Source organism: Takifugu flavidus, chromosome 10 (genome assembly GCF_003711565.1).
Source record: "Takifugu flavidus isolate HTHZ2018 chromosome 10, ASM371156v2, whole genome shotgun sequence".
NCBI classification, from domain to species: domain Eukaryota; kingdom Metazoa; phylum Chordata; class Actinopteri; order Tetraodontiformes; family Tetraodontidae; genus Takifugu; species Takifugu flavidus.
The window spans coordinates 1982584-1997240 of record NC_079529.1 but is presented as its reverse complement, the minus strand read 5'-3'; the positions used below and the strand labels follow the sequence as shown (position 1 = coordinate 1997240).

Sequence of the window (14657 nt, the reverse complement as noted above, 5' to 3'; positions counted from 1 at the left end):
CATGTTCAGATTCAGGACTCCACGTGTGTCTGATGGACTGACAGGAGTGTGTGTGTGGGGGGGGGGGGGGGGGGGCAGCGAAGATCCGAGATTCTTTCTTAAATGAGATAAAGTAGCTCCGCACCACAAAATCCATGTTCAGGGTCAGCCTATTCAATTGATCCAATCGGGACAGAACATCGGGGATTGAATGGATTCCAGACCATAATCCCGTCCATCCAGCTGTCAATCAACTCTTTGACTGACTGAATAATAATCAGCTTCGATGTTAATCTTGGAAAAATGTTTCAGTTTTAGGGAAAATGTTGAAATGATATTATGGAATAGACCAAAATCAATTAATTTCACAATAATTGGCTAATTCAACAGAAGAAGATGTAATTTACTATGTATCTGCTATTCTTGAATTTAACATTTGACACAGCTCTAAATGGCTTCATACGTTGAAATACAGAAATGAATCGACAGCAACACCGTCGGGTATGAAGTCAAAGCAAACAATAAAGTCCCTGAAGTATATAACGATGACAAGGATGATGCCGATGGTCTGGACTCAAGTTCTCCTCGGGAATCTAATAGAGCTGCGGTTACCACTTCTGGCCAGTAGGGGCCACTGTTCAGTTGGTTCGACCTGCCTAGTCCATGTACTGTACTAGTGAGTACAGTACATGTAATCCTGCTGTAATTCAGAAATCCCTTTGAGGGACAATGTCCATTGTGTAACTGCACTCATTGGGATTGAATATGCAATATTATTATTATTATCATTCTTACTATGTAGGGTTTTGACATCACCACTTGTTTATAGAAAACTGAAGCAGGTGAGTAGAAATCATTGGGCATTGAAATCTGCCTTCAGATGATTCAATGACTTGTGTCTTCTGTCCATTTATTTTTCAGTGAGGGTGAAGCTGAAATGTGTCTTCGCTGTTTACTCAGTTTTAAAAGGTAGGGACCGTCCAGGCTCAGTGGGCAGAAGTAGGTGATGTGTGGCCTTTTTTTTAGAAAAAAGAAAAAAGAAAAGTGATATAAAAGCAGGAAAATTTGTCACTTTGTTTAAACATGATCTGTGAAACCATTTAGCTGTGTAGTGTAGCTTTTTGCCTCCTCCATCCAAATAAACATTGTTTCAAGGTCCAAAATACTAATTGAAACGTAATGGGGAAGTTTTATTTTTAATTCCTTAATTTATCAGTGTTCCCCTCTCCTCTTCCCTTCTGGGGTGGAGGAGGTACCAGGAGACCGGCTAGTACACTGGGAGAGGTGGAGGAGGTTGTGAGAGAGCAACAACCAAGTAGCAGGACCACTAACAACTCTGCCAGAGCTCAAAAAGACCTTCCACTAGTCATTCCCGAGTCTGGTTTTGTCCATACGGTCCAAAATAGACTCTGTGACTGCATCATGGACCAGGACAGAGCACCAGATTGGTGCCCTGTTCCCCTCATAGGCCACGCTGCATCACACTGGGTACACGTGACGGACCTGAGAGGGTCTGGAAAGACTTCTGCTACCGCACGCATGACGTTCCCGGGCAGGTCTGCGTTGATCTGGGGTGGCCTGTCCCAGGAGGGACCCGCATGGCCTCTGTTGCCCCTCTGCAGCAGCTGATGCTCTGTCTCACTGTGCCACCTGTCCTGTCCCACATGTCCCCTGAGTCAGTTAATATGACTGTGGCAGTGATGAGGCAAGTGATGTCTTCCTCCTCTGCCTTCTGGCTCCTGTCTTAAATATATAAATAAATCCACGTGTCTCTCCATGTGGACGCACCTTTTGTGCACACATATAAAAGCCAAGATGCCTGGGTTTGTGTGTCAAGCAGACGGAAGGCCCCGAACATAAGGGATGACTGCATCACCATCATACACGTGTGTGTGTGTGTGTGTGTGTGTGTGTGTGTGTGTGTGTGTGTGTGTGTGTGGTGTGTGTGTGTGTGTGTGTGTGTGTGTGTGTGTGTGTGTGTACTGGAGGGGGCTCCAGAGTCACAGGAGGTGACACCGAGCTCGCTCACTGATGTGACATCTTGACGCCAGCCAACCACGTGACACTGATGAGACGTCGCCACGGCGGCAGACGCTCTCCCACGTGTTTCCGCGCGTGTCCCTCGTCGTTGCGACCCTTCACCCATTGCTGGTGACGCCGGTCCCCATCGCAGCACCGTCATCATCGTCCTCATCATCATCATCATCATCGTCTCTTCATCTCCCCGCCGCCGCACGGCTGCTCTGACGCCGTCAGTCGCCCTCAGAACAATGCTTCTGGTATTAATCGCTGACTGGTTCTCCCACCACACACACACGTACACACACACCCTAACCCCGACCAACTTTAGCTCTAATCCTCTTTTTCTCAGACAGCATCTGTACAGCGCCAACAGATGGGAGGCTGCTATTTACTCCATGTCTGACACATGCAACGGTAAACCGTGCATGTACGAACCGCCGCAACGTGCACATGTGCACAACGGAAAGCCTTCAACAGTCTGTCCGGCGGGAACAAGTGTGTGCTCCCCGTCACTGTCATCATAGGAGCCGGCGCCTTTTACATGCTAACATTTGTTAGCAGTTTCTTGAAGTTGATCTCGAGGTCAAGTGAGGTACCAGATCGCCTTTATTGGCTTTAGATCTAATTGATTAATGTGAACCTGAGTGGTTTAACTGCACCTCTAATCAGCCACGATAACTCCTAATCACCAGATTAACCGATGGATTTCCGGTGTGACGGTGTGGTGTCTTTGTTGGGGGGGTTTCGTGCGCGTGACGACAGCAGGAGTAAAGACTTGTTTAGCCAGCTTAGGTTACACAAACGTTACCTGGAAAACATCCAAACTCCTCAGGAAGACTCGATACGTTCGCATGTGACTGGCCGATGAAGTCCTGCATGTGTCCTTGTAGGATGGGATGCGAACCAAGCCTGGACAGCAATGCTGAGCTCGTCTTTAGGAAAGGATCGTTACAGTCAAGAAAAGGCAAAATTAGCCTTTCAAAACTCTCCTTTCTGTAGAACAAGGCCGAAAGACGAACCATCCAAGTGACCTGTCGCCACCCTCGTTACGTGGCCCTTTCATAATTACCTCCGGCAAGGAGGTTAAGTGACAGCTGGCGTCTGTCTGCCTGCTCGCCCGTCCGTCCGTCCGTCTGTCACAGATTTTAATGAAATAATGTTAATGCGTCAAAGAAGCGGTGATTACATTTTTGTGATGTTCCAGGTTCCAGAGTGGCTTTAAACTGTTTAGGGCTTTGACCGGGAATGGCTTTGATTATAAAGCAACCTACTGTTTTGTGACCTCGCATCACTGCGCTCTCTCTCTCTCTATATATATATATATATATATATATATATATATATATATACAGTATATATATAGAGAGAGACTATACTACAGGTGTTAATTACAATATGTGGGGCAATGAGCTGCTCATAGTCATATATGCAGCAGGTGTGCTCGCCTGCTCGCCAAGGGGGCGGCGCCATCAGGTTGGACATATGGTTCAATGTGATGAATTTCGTTGCACATAGATTACAAACACATGCGCAGCATCCTCACACTTTCATAATCTATTCACGTTCATTCCAGTTCAAATGTAGCCATTTGGCGGCGTTGCGCATAAATAACAACAGTTTTAAAGCTGCATCTACCCTGTGAACAAGAAGCAGATTAATCATTACGATGTTCAGACTTTCTGAACCATTCAAGCTGAATGATCTTTATCTACAGAGACCTGTTTTTTTAGATGAATTACTTACAATCCTTTGGTGGAAGTGTTAAGGCCATAAGAATTTGTCTAGAAATGAGAAAATAAAAAATAAAAAGCTTAATGCTCTAGTTGTTTTGATAGGTTGAGCTTTGTAAATCCACAGAGTGCAGACAAGTGCAAGATAGGCTAAAGCGCTGGATAATGGGACATTGGGCATATGGTGCATCATCAAGCTTCCGTGTCCCTGAATTTCCTCCTAATCTCTCATGTGCCACATTTAGCCTCGTGTCCAGTGTAAAAAAAAACAAAAAAAAAATCAGTTCTGCCTGTATTTTTTTTTCATTTTCATTTGCACTTTTGTTCACACACGTCTTAAATTCTCAACAGCTACGCTGCCAGGCCGTCTCACGCTCGGGCACGGAGCCTGTCGGCACACGCAGGCTCCGGGTTTGACTCAAAGCACGACTTAATGTGGGCCATAGTTGAAGAAATAAATGAACAAAAGGAGCAAAAGCTGGGACATCGGGATGAAGCGGGTGGACAGACCTGTCCTGGACTGGGAACTGATATAAGGCACCTCTGAAATTGTTCACTACTGCGTTAAATTTGTTATCTGATACTGCTTAATGACTCTTAACTCCCACTTTTAATTAATCATCCTTATGCTCTCTTCATAAATCTTCCACTGTCCCAGAATGACCTTAAACTTACCTACTTTTTAGTTTTATTTCCTCCCAGCCTGGAAAATTTCATATTTTTGCTCTCCTCCGACGCGTCAGCAAAGCGCTAAACATGACTCTGATGTCAGAATCAATTTTTCATCAATTATGTGGCACCCGACAGTCACACGCCACCGTAAATTGATGTTAAATGCACCTCAAGTCACAAGAGTTAATTAAAAATCCTTATCAGCTTCTGCAGCATTGGGTGCTTCGAGCGCACGTCCTCCAGCCGTTAAAACCTTCTTAATTTTTCAGCCACTTGTTCTTTTCTCCTCCTTCCTCCTCTTTGTCTGGGTTCTCTCCTTCCTTTGTCACTCAAGATCACCTGAAATCGATCTGCCAGAGCTGCTGTGGTTTTATGTTTTGGTTTTAATTAATTCCGAGCTGCAGGCTGACACCCTGGACGCCTTCTCTGCAGCGATTCTGCGCGGGCTAACGTGCGTTCTGACGCTGTTTACTAAACAGATCCGTGACAATAACAGAATCCCCGTGCTTTCCAGGAAGTGCACGGGGCTGAGGAGGGAAAGTGTCGCTACACATGCAGGGTCATGTGTTTCTGTGTTAATTCCACGTGAATTATTGAGGCCATCCAGGCTGCGGCACAGATCCTCTCTTGGCCCGGATGCTGTGAACAGTCTCAGCTATCATCCGGCCCGCTGGAAAACAAATAACCTCTCTCATTTAAGTTGAGACAGGGTTCAGGCCATGTCTCCTGCTCTCATCTTCTTATCTGGCCAAATTACAAATGGCTATTGGCTCAATGTTGCAGGGACGGCACGTGGCGACGCTCTGAGCTCTTTTCCTTGTGTCCCAGGAAGCCCTTTACGTTTAACTGGGGTCGACTCAGGGCCTTTTTGAACTGAAATCTCTGAATTTGAAACGTGAGTAAAAATATGTTACTTTGAGGGGCTGGAGTGAAAATTTTACCCAAACAATCCAATGATCCGTACAAATCCCCAGCATGTTTGCGAATATCTGGCAACCATAGTAGAATCTTATTTAAACTGAGCGTGATTGATGTCATAACCCTTATGGCCGTCCTATTTAACCCCGACCTTTGACCTTCCACAGCGGTCAATCACTCAGAACTACATATTTTGTAATAATAAAGATGGTTCACTGGAGCCTCGTGCCCATTTTGTAATGACAGTTGTGATTATAGTGGATCTAACCTCTATAGGCGCTGTGTTCATTCAGCTCGCAGCATTTCGTAATCAAGGTCAGTTCCATTTCATTCTTGCCAATAATTACTGTCCCAAAGTGCCGTAATAGCTGGTAATCTGGCAGCGTAACAGCATTAGTGACATCGTTTCCTGCTAAAATCTGGATGAGTGTATCATCACAGCTGTAATCTCTATTATTTGATGCACATTATGTAACGATTTTGGTTCGGACAAAGGTCATTCTAGTAAATGTGGATGGTTTGATAAAGAGTTTTCACATCTTTTTTCAAACACACCGGAATTTTGAAAGGCAATTTCTTAGCTCTCGACAATGTTATTTTACGAAGAGCTAGTTTCTCAAATGAAGCTCATAACTCACTAAAGGGTTTCATTAGCGTTCTGTCGTGGTTTCCTGGAAGGTTTTAGTCCTCACCGCTCTTCTCCTGCCGTTAGCGCTGTTTTGTTTCGGATGAGATGCAGAGATGCAAAAACATGCGCCCCCTTTTTCCACTGCAGGAACTGTCATCATTTACCGGGATTTATAAAAAGACATTTTACATTTTCATGTAAATAGTATCTAGGCGGCGGGGGGGGTATTTCAGATTCAGATCATTCTGATTTGAATACATATTACAATTTTTTGGGGTGCAGTGGAAACGCAGATTCCCAGTATTTTTTTACCCTGCTAAATAGCACCTGAAAATAAAGGTTCGCCACCCCTTCATACATACCTTAACCCCCCCTTAGAGAAGCTACGCTTCACTGTGAGGCAATTATTTAGCTGCAGCAGTAAGAGGATGTGAAAAGACTTGATCCACTTGGCAGCTGATGAAGTAGTCCAGGAATTCTCTCCTTGATGGCCGCCTGTAATGTGAACCTCCCAATGATGTTTGTGTTGTCCCTGTAAAACCAGCACCGGGCTTTTAAGCACGCTGAATATACAAAACGCGCTGAATCAATACCTTCGACCTCAGCGACACTTCAGTTTCCAGAGGAACTAGCGCAGCTCAACCTAAACACTTGGTTTTGTCGACTCTTTAAAATCCATTACCCAAAGGCCTCTGGCTGCTATAAACAAAGCCTCAGTTATGCAAACGGGAATATTATAGTGTTGAATTGCGGCTTTATGCAATCCTTTAAAGTGGCTTCGGCACTTATTGCCTCTGCTCTGACAGTAGTGGCTTTAATGTGCCCGTCGGTGTAAACAAAGCCATTATCTAAATGCTGCCTTTCTGTCAGGTTTATTTATATAAAAAAAAAATAGACTACCTGTGAAAAATAGAATGTTTTTTTCATTTTCACTACGCCAGTCATTTAGTTTGCCTGAAAGAGTGATAAATATCTGACTTGGGATTTCAGGATTTCTCGCCGGGCTCACAGGAAGAGCCTCTGAGAGGATGTATGTGTTTGTGGTTTGGTTTTACATTAGAATGCAGCACCGAGGAGCCAATCTATTACGTACACAAACGCAGTCAAATATGATCAATGCGGCACCGTTACAGGGATCCGTCTCAGGCGGGCCGTGTAATGGTGCCGAGGCGCGGCTCCGGTAATGGAGGTGCCTGAACGGTTTTACGGATCAGTGGCTGAAGGATTCAAACAATTATCTGAAGTGCTTGAAGTACAGCGTTCGCTGCTGTCAGAGGCGAAACCGTCCGATGGTTTTCCTCTCAGGTTGATCTTCAGGGGTTCTCGTGAGTGTCCCGGCGTTCATTCCCCCCCGTCTGCTGCGAAACAATAACTTGGGGAAATAAACCAAAATGTTCCCCAACAGCACTCTCATTAGCACCCTCAGCTGCACTTGGAATTCATCAAAAGCAGGGATTCGTGTGGTTGTACTGAGGCCTCCCGCTAATCTGGAAGTTCGTTTCTTCAAATCCTGGGAAAGAGCAGCAGCGTAATGCAACCCAGCGCAAGAACTCCGAATGAGTTGAATCAGCAGTCGAGCAGGATGTGGAGCTTCTCAGTTCATCTTTATTCACGCCGCGTTTGTACAATCCGGTGTGTCGCTGTTTGCTGCCAGAAGCTGACCCCCAGAACAAGCAGGAAAAACTCCATTTTTATAGGATAAACCCGGGATCATATCGGGGAGGACGGGGGGACAGGTCAGGGGTGGAATTACGAGAAAGAGGCGAAAAACAGGCCCAGACATTATAAATGCAGATACGACACTGCTGCACCTGTCGGACAGCTGCCAGATTAAGTCTGTCCTTTGCTGGAATCCTTTATGTTCTATTTAAAATCAGGGATCTCAGTCCGGGTGTTTGTTGCTTGTCTTGATGATTGACACCAAACCGTAGCAACTTTTTTCCCCTTCGATTTTTAACGTCTACCATCAACGGCCCTCCATCCTTCATTGGAAAACGTACCCGCTGAATTCATGCTAACCACCACGTTTTGGACTAGCCCACTGGATTCAGAGCACCAGAGAGATTTGACGTTCCGAATACATTCGTTTTTGTCACATACTCGTGTATTGTGTAACCACACATGACGCATGACAAACACCTCGCGGCCCAGCTTTGGCTTAAACTGAACATGAATACACATGCCTGCCGGGGTGCTATGCCATTCGAGTTTATAGGCTAAAAATACCAGTCTGGTTCAGCAGAGGTATTAAATACACGTCAAGTCCAAAAATATCCTACGTTTCTGAGAAAAAAAACGCAAGCGTGGCGGAAACTGCGCACACATGACGATGGAGAGATTTAAAACGTGGGGATTTGCCTAAATGAAACGCAGCATGTCAGTGGAGCAGGTCAGAAGGTCCACGAATGATGGATAATGGATGAAGGGGGAAGAGTAATAATCCAAGCACGTCAGCGGTCGCGAGGCGTCGCAGCCTGACCAACCCAAAAACATTTTCCAGCAGACATTAGATGGGATTTATTTTATTAACCAAACTACTTTGGGATAATTTATATGTGAGCTTTTTAATGGTCCCTAATGCACACTTGTATTCTATTTCCTACATGTCCCAGAATGCCTTTCACTTGCTTCAGTAACATGTCTGGACTTATCCAGCTAAGGTTGCAGGGTTGCTGCTGCAGGTTCCACTTTATTCTGTTGAGAACATCTTTCAGACGATAACAAATGTGCTCCACTGTGTTGCATCACAGCTTTTTTCCAGATTTTGCCATTTTTTCTTAAAGGATTTCCTCCAAATTGTCAGGACTGAGAGTTTTATACCAAATGGTAAGTGGTCTAACCTTCATTGACTTTGGGGAAATAAAATATTTTAATAAAACAAGCTCAGAAAAATTAAGCCCAATAGTTGTGAAATCAAATCCTCTATAGTTTAGAATGTCAATCATATTTCCATCACCCAGGTTTGTCAGACTTTGTCCAGGTGTCATCACGTTTGTAAAATCTTCTTCCAAAAGTTGCCAAAGTTGTGTTTTTGTGTGTGTTTTTATAATGCTAACTTTAGCGTCGTAGCCCCAGCATCAAGTCAGTTTAACTTCACATCTTTGGAATTGGTTTTATCTGAGTCTTTCTTTTTAATGGCAGCACGGCTGTATCAGCAGAGCCAGGGCAGTACAATACATGTGTTTTTTGAATTTTCTATTGAGAAACCTATTTCGTGATGAATATAGTTCTTTAAAATAAAAAAGTTTATGAGAATCTGCAGGAAAAGAAAAGTTGATGAAAAGGAAGGATTAACAATCACTACAATTCTTTCATTTATAAAAAAAAAAGTTTAGTTTCCGTCTTTGTAAAAAAAAAAAAAATAGAAAGAGGGGGGTGGCTAAAGTTTTTTCAGGAGGTTAAATAATCATTAAGCCTACGCAAACTTTTGCTTCCTGTTTTTGAATTCTACGCTCATTTTCCTTCTCCCAGGTTAATTTCTTATTTGGTTCTCTCATATTCTCGCATATCGCGGCGAACCTGTCTCGGCTCTAACAAATGGTCGTTTAATGAGTTTGTTCGGCTGCAGCCTTGAGCGCCCACGGGCGCGAGCACACAAACACGCACAGTGAACTAATTGTTTCCCCTTGGACATGAACCAAATTGTGTTCAGATCCATCACTATGCAAACACAAACAAGAGTGGAAGCAGAAACTGGGAGCTCTGGGGTACGAGCACAGCCAAGCAGAGGTTGATGGATGGACGGAAACATGCGGCGATGGGCAGAGGCCTTGATCTCCTTTGAACTGGAGTCAATACCTTGACTAAATTGGCTTCTGGACTGTTAGGTCTGCACAAATAAAGAAGAAACATTAACAGATTTAACAGAGCTTTGTTACTTGATTTAAGTACGGGGTAGTTGGAAAGTTTTCAGAACCTTTCATCTTTTATATTTTATTATTGTGCAGCCTTTTGCTAAAAGTAAATCATATATGCTCTAATAAATCTAGACTTAATGTCCCATATTGGCAAAGAAAACAGACTTTGAAGAGTTGTTGCAAATGTATTATATAAAAATCTTTGACATCTGTCTGTATAAGGTACTGTAAACCAAGTAAAGGTGAAAGAAATAACTGCCTCCAGAGGTCAGAGACAGGACTGTATACGGGCAAATGTCTTAGAAAGAGATGAGAGAAGGTTCCGAGAGAGGGTTTCATCATTCCGACATAACAGAGGTTTAGGACTCCTCTCAAACTGAGCAATCTGGAGAAAGATTCCGTCTGCAGAAGGAAGAGAAAGTTCCAGAAGGTCATTTTCGCACTGCAGCACTTCACCAATCTCCACTTTCTGGCCTTAATTTCAAGCATTCCATTTGCAGATCTCATCAGATTCCTGATATTGGGGAGAAAAGTTAAGCAAAACTTGAACCACAAACTTGACACCTTGACCCCAAACACGCTGCCAAAACAGGACAACAGGATTGTCTTGATAACAAGTGTCTTCGGGACGGTCCTTGAGTGGACCAACCAGAGTCAAACATCTCTGGAGAGGCCAGAAAAAGGCTGTCCGACCTGACAGTGCATCTTCAGAGGAGAACAACAGAATATCCCCAAGTGTAGGGGTGAAAAGCTTGGGTCATCAACAGTGGAAAGTCCATCTCCAACCCCAACAGCTGCCAAAGGCACTTAAAAAATAGACAAGTGAAATTCAACAAACAAGTAAAATTCTGTACTTGCTTTTTCATTCTGGGTTTTACACATTGGAGAAATTTGTTCTCTTTTTTGTTTATGGCCTCAGGTAACAATGCAAATGAATTTCGCCAAACAAAGTCTTCAAGATTTCTCAGCGGCTCCCAGAAATTCACTGAATTTTTCTGTTTACTCATCTCAGCCTGCTCGTCTCCCGAAATAAAACCTGGCCCTCCGTCAACAGAGTCAGAGCTGGCGAGACGATGCAATCCGCAGGTAGCGCGCAGGGATAATGCTCGCTGGGTATTCTCCACCGGAGCACTAATCAGTAGGGTTCAAGTTTCAATGCCTGGAACAATCCGGAGTGCAGCAATGGCTTTACAGCACGCCGATGGCTGAGTCAGATGATGGAAGGCAGAGCAGGTGCTGAGGTAAACAGGAGTAGTGTTTCTGGCTAGTGTAAATACTGTAGTATCGGTGACCCACCTTCCCAGCAGGAATGATGTCACCTTGTTGAATCCGTGATGAGAAACACGTCCTTCGGTTTCTTTTGTGCTGTCGTCTTCCTTTAAATTGCAGGAATGACTTTAAAGACCTTGTGGGATTTGAATTTTTCGACTTTGTATTAAATGTAACCAGACTCAGATGGACTGTGTTGTTCACGCCTTGATATCTGGCGTTTTGGCAGAGCAGCGTGTTTGAAGTGGAAAAGGCTGCTCTCTGTTTCGTAAAGAATAAAAACTCTCTTCTGTGATGTCAAGCCGCACTAGCATGCACTCGGCTTCGTGCACGCGCTCCCACAGTGCCAGTAACAGTCTGCTGATAGGAACAATAGTGTCTGCGGGAGCATCGTCGTGCCTGTCTCTGCGGGAGGTTGACAGACGCGGCAGGATTAAAAAAAGGCTTCAGCCTTTTACGACTGAGCAGAACTCTAATCCCAACAGCTAAAGTCCACTCTTGAGAAACGCAGGTGAACTTTGCACAAACACTTGGCAGATAACGGTTTTATTACACGATAACGGACGGGACAACATTGTTATGGGCCTCTACTCTACTGGTTTTATCTCATCTGGAGTGACATGGGGGTGCACACACACACACACACACACACACACACGCACCATCTACCTCACACCTTCACCTGGTTAATAGCTCTGCGAAAACTGGTCCTGCCTTGACGCACGTACACTTGCATGTGACTCAGCAAAGCAACAGTGCACGTATTCGGCAGATTTGGTGCGAGGGGTTGTGCACGTCCATTACTCCCGCTGGAAAGCTGCTGAACTGCAGCGTTTCGTCAATCAGCGGCATCATTCATCTTTAGCCGCTGCAGCGTTTTCACTGCGTAATGAAACTGGTGCGGATCCACAACAACTCCTACAACTGTTTGTTGTGTTTAAGGTAGCTGGCCGCCCTGTTAGGGCCTGATAACAAGCAGCCACCCCAAACTTTGCCTCATTTTATCCCAACATCCATTCTGTCTCATTCTGCGCCATCCTCTAGCTTTCCACTAACAAGAACTGGGTCTTTTTGACTGATACATGAGCCAGAGTGCTTACTGTCTCCTCCACTGGGAGTCTGTCAATTAAATTCGGTCTGTCTGGATCCGTCTGATCCTCCTGACCCTCGGTGACCAAGTAGTCCGTATCTGGGTTGACTGTAATAACTCCTCCGTGGACTTGTCTGGGCCAACTGTGCATTATGGGGAAGAGAATTATTTGGATGAAATCTGTTTAAATACTGGCCCAAAATGAGTTGGTTCTTGCTCGTCATCTTGACACAGGCAGATTGACACAAACACTATCTGTTAAGCTGCGGCGTACAGTTGGACTACAACTGTGTTTAAGTAGGGTTTAGCCTACTGCTACAGTCAATCAGTGGTGCACAGCCTGCGGAGCTAGTTCAGACATGCAGCACGACCCACGTGATTCCCGATCAGTTGTTCATCACACAACCTCTGTCCGGATTAGGGCAGGTATTTACCTGGTCACTCCTGATCACTCCATGCTGCTACTGTGCTCTGTTTATGCTGCTCGTGCTGCTCTGCCTTCTGCTGTCCCATGTCGCAGTGCTGCTCCGTGCTGCCATTCGGACCTCAACTGAATGAATGCATTGAGAGGGACGCTTTCTGTGCCCGATAAGGTTCTTGGTTTAATCCAGAGTCGTCTGACTGAACTGAAACTAGGGACAGTAAGATATAGGTCGTGTTCCTCTGGATTTCTTTATAAAACTGTGTATTTTTCCAAAGTAGTAGTTCTGTGTTGGTTCAACAAATACGTTAAAGTGATATCGGTCTTGTTTAGTTTGTGTGTCCCCATTTAAAGTCACTGTCTGCTTAAAGTCAACAGCAGTACGTAGACAAACACCGGCTGTGCCAAGAGGCTCACAGTTGCGGATCAGCACCAGTCAAATGCTTCATTTCCCAACCGCAAAGGCCCATGTGCCGCACCCAAACACTTGGAAATAGACCAGAGTCTAGTACTGTTGACAACTACGTGTGCACTGGGCGTGCGCCTCGAGACTGTCGTTTTTTATTTTTTTTAAGCGTGACCCTTAAAATGAAATCATCACGTTTCCCACACAAATATGAATTTTCTTTGTGGGTTTTTTTTTTATACAAACATTCATGCTTTCAGATTACATGCTGTCAGTGTTTCGCTGGTTTATGTCAACAGTACCGGTACATTTAACGTCTTGTAAACCTCTGTAAACCCCAGAAATCTTTCCTGCTTCTTTTTTAAACCTTCCTGCTTTAGTATAAATCTATACCTTGTTTTGATAGCCATTATTGTTTCAGTGCTATCGTCTCCACAAGCGGATATCGGGGACCTTCTCCTCTGCCCTGATCTGCGTGGTGACATGGAGCTGTTTCTGTTGCCATCCAAAATAAATTTGGCTTTATCAGGACAGAGATCAGATTACCTTCCTCCACTCACCCCCCACCCATGTCTTACCCCTCTCCTTTTACAAATCCCCCCATTTTCTTCTGTCTTTCCTAACTTTTCTCCTCCCCCCATATGCTCAGTTCCTCTGGTTCCCCCAGAGTCCTGGCAGCAGTGAAATGAATGGCATTATTATTAATCACACACTCTTAATTGGCTCTTTCCATTCATAACAACTCAGCTAAGACCCGCGCCGCCCTCACGGTGGACGCTTCTGCGCACACGCGTCCGTCACAGGAGGCGAAAGTGTGAAATTAAGCTTGCCAGAATGCAGTAAAAGCACGGCGAGCTCTGGACATGGATGTGTGTTTATGTGTATGTGTGTGGAGCTCTCATTATGCCTCGTCCTCTAATGAGAGCCACGGGTGGTTTAACACCTCGGCCCTGCAGACGGGGGTCTGGATCTGCCAGCCCCGGCTGTAATTATGGCAGTCAGTCCGAACGCGCCGTCGTGCATTAACAGCCTCTCTGCAATGTTCTGTTCTTTAATTAGAAATGTGAGAGCTGACTTAAAAAGTATCTTTGGACATTTCTCAGCCCAGCTTTAGCACAGACATTCACAACATACACCCGGACGGGGAATTCGACTGGCAACCGTCTTTGGCAGCTATTTGCGGTTCACGGGTGACTGTGTGGTCATGACAGAGTGGAAGCCAGCACAGCGGTGATGCCAAACTGGGGATGGAGGTGAGCACAATGAAGTCATGCAAGTTTTTCCTAAGAATATAGCAAACAGCCAAGACGTAAAATTGGAAATTGGAAAGGCAGTTTACAGTTGACTTACTTATCAGCAAACAGGCACACCTTGGAGACTACGACATCTTTGAGAGAGCTACACTTGAGAGCCTTTCTGAGCCGTCAGGGTTCACCGATTAATTTGGCAGTCCGGCATCCCCCAAGTGTACCTTAATGAAATTTCAAGTTTTGCTGCATTTTATTTCCACTAAATTCTCCGCTTCCAGGCTATGTGGCACAGAGCGGACGCCGGTGAAACAAATCGATTCTGAAAGTTGACATTTTATTAAAACCCACAGCAGCATTTCCAGGCGGATCGCATGAATGGGAAATAAAACTCCTGCTGTGTCGAGCAGTCAAACGA

The 14657-nt window shown here is 44.9% G+C and overlaps 1 long non-coding RNA gene across 1 annotated transcript in view; it reads right to left on the bottom strand.

Moving 5' to 3' along the window:
- The window catches only part of LOC130532044 (uncharacterized), a 93219-nt gene that overhangs the window by 29649 nt on the left and 48913 nt on the right, over positions 1 to 14657 (bottom strand). The gene's annotated exons all lie outside the window — the stretch shown is intronic.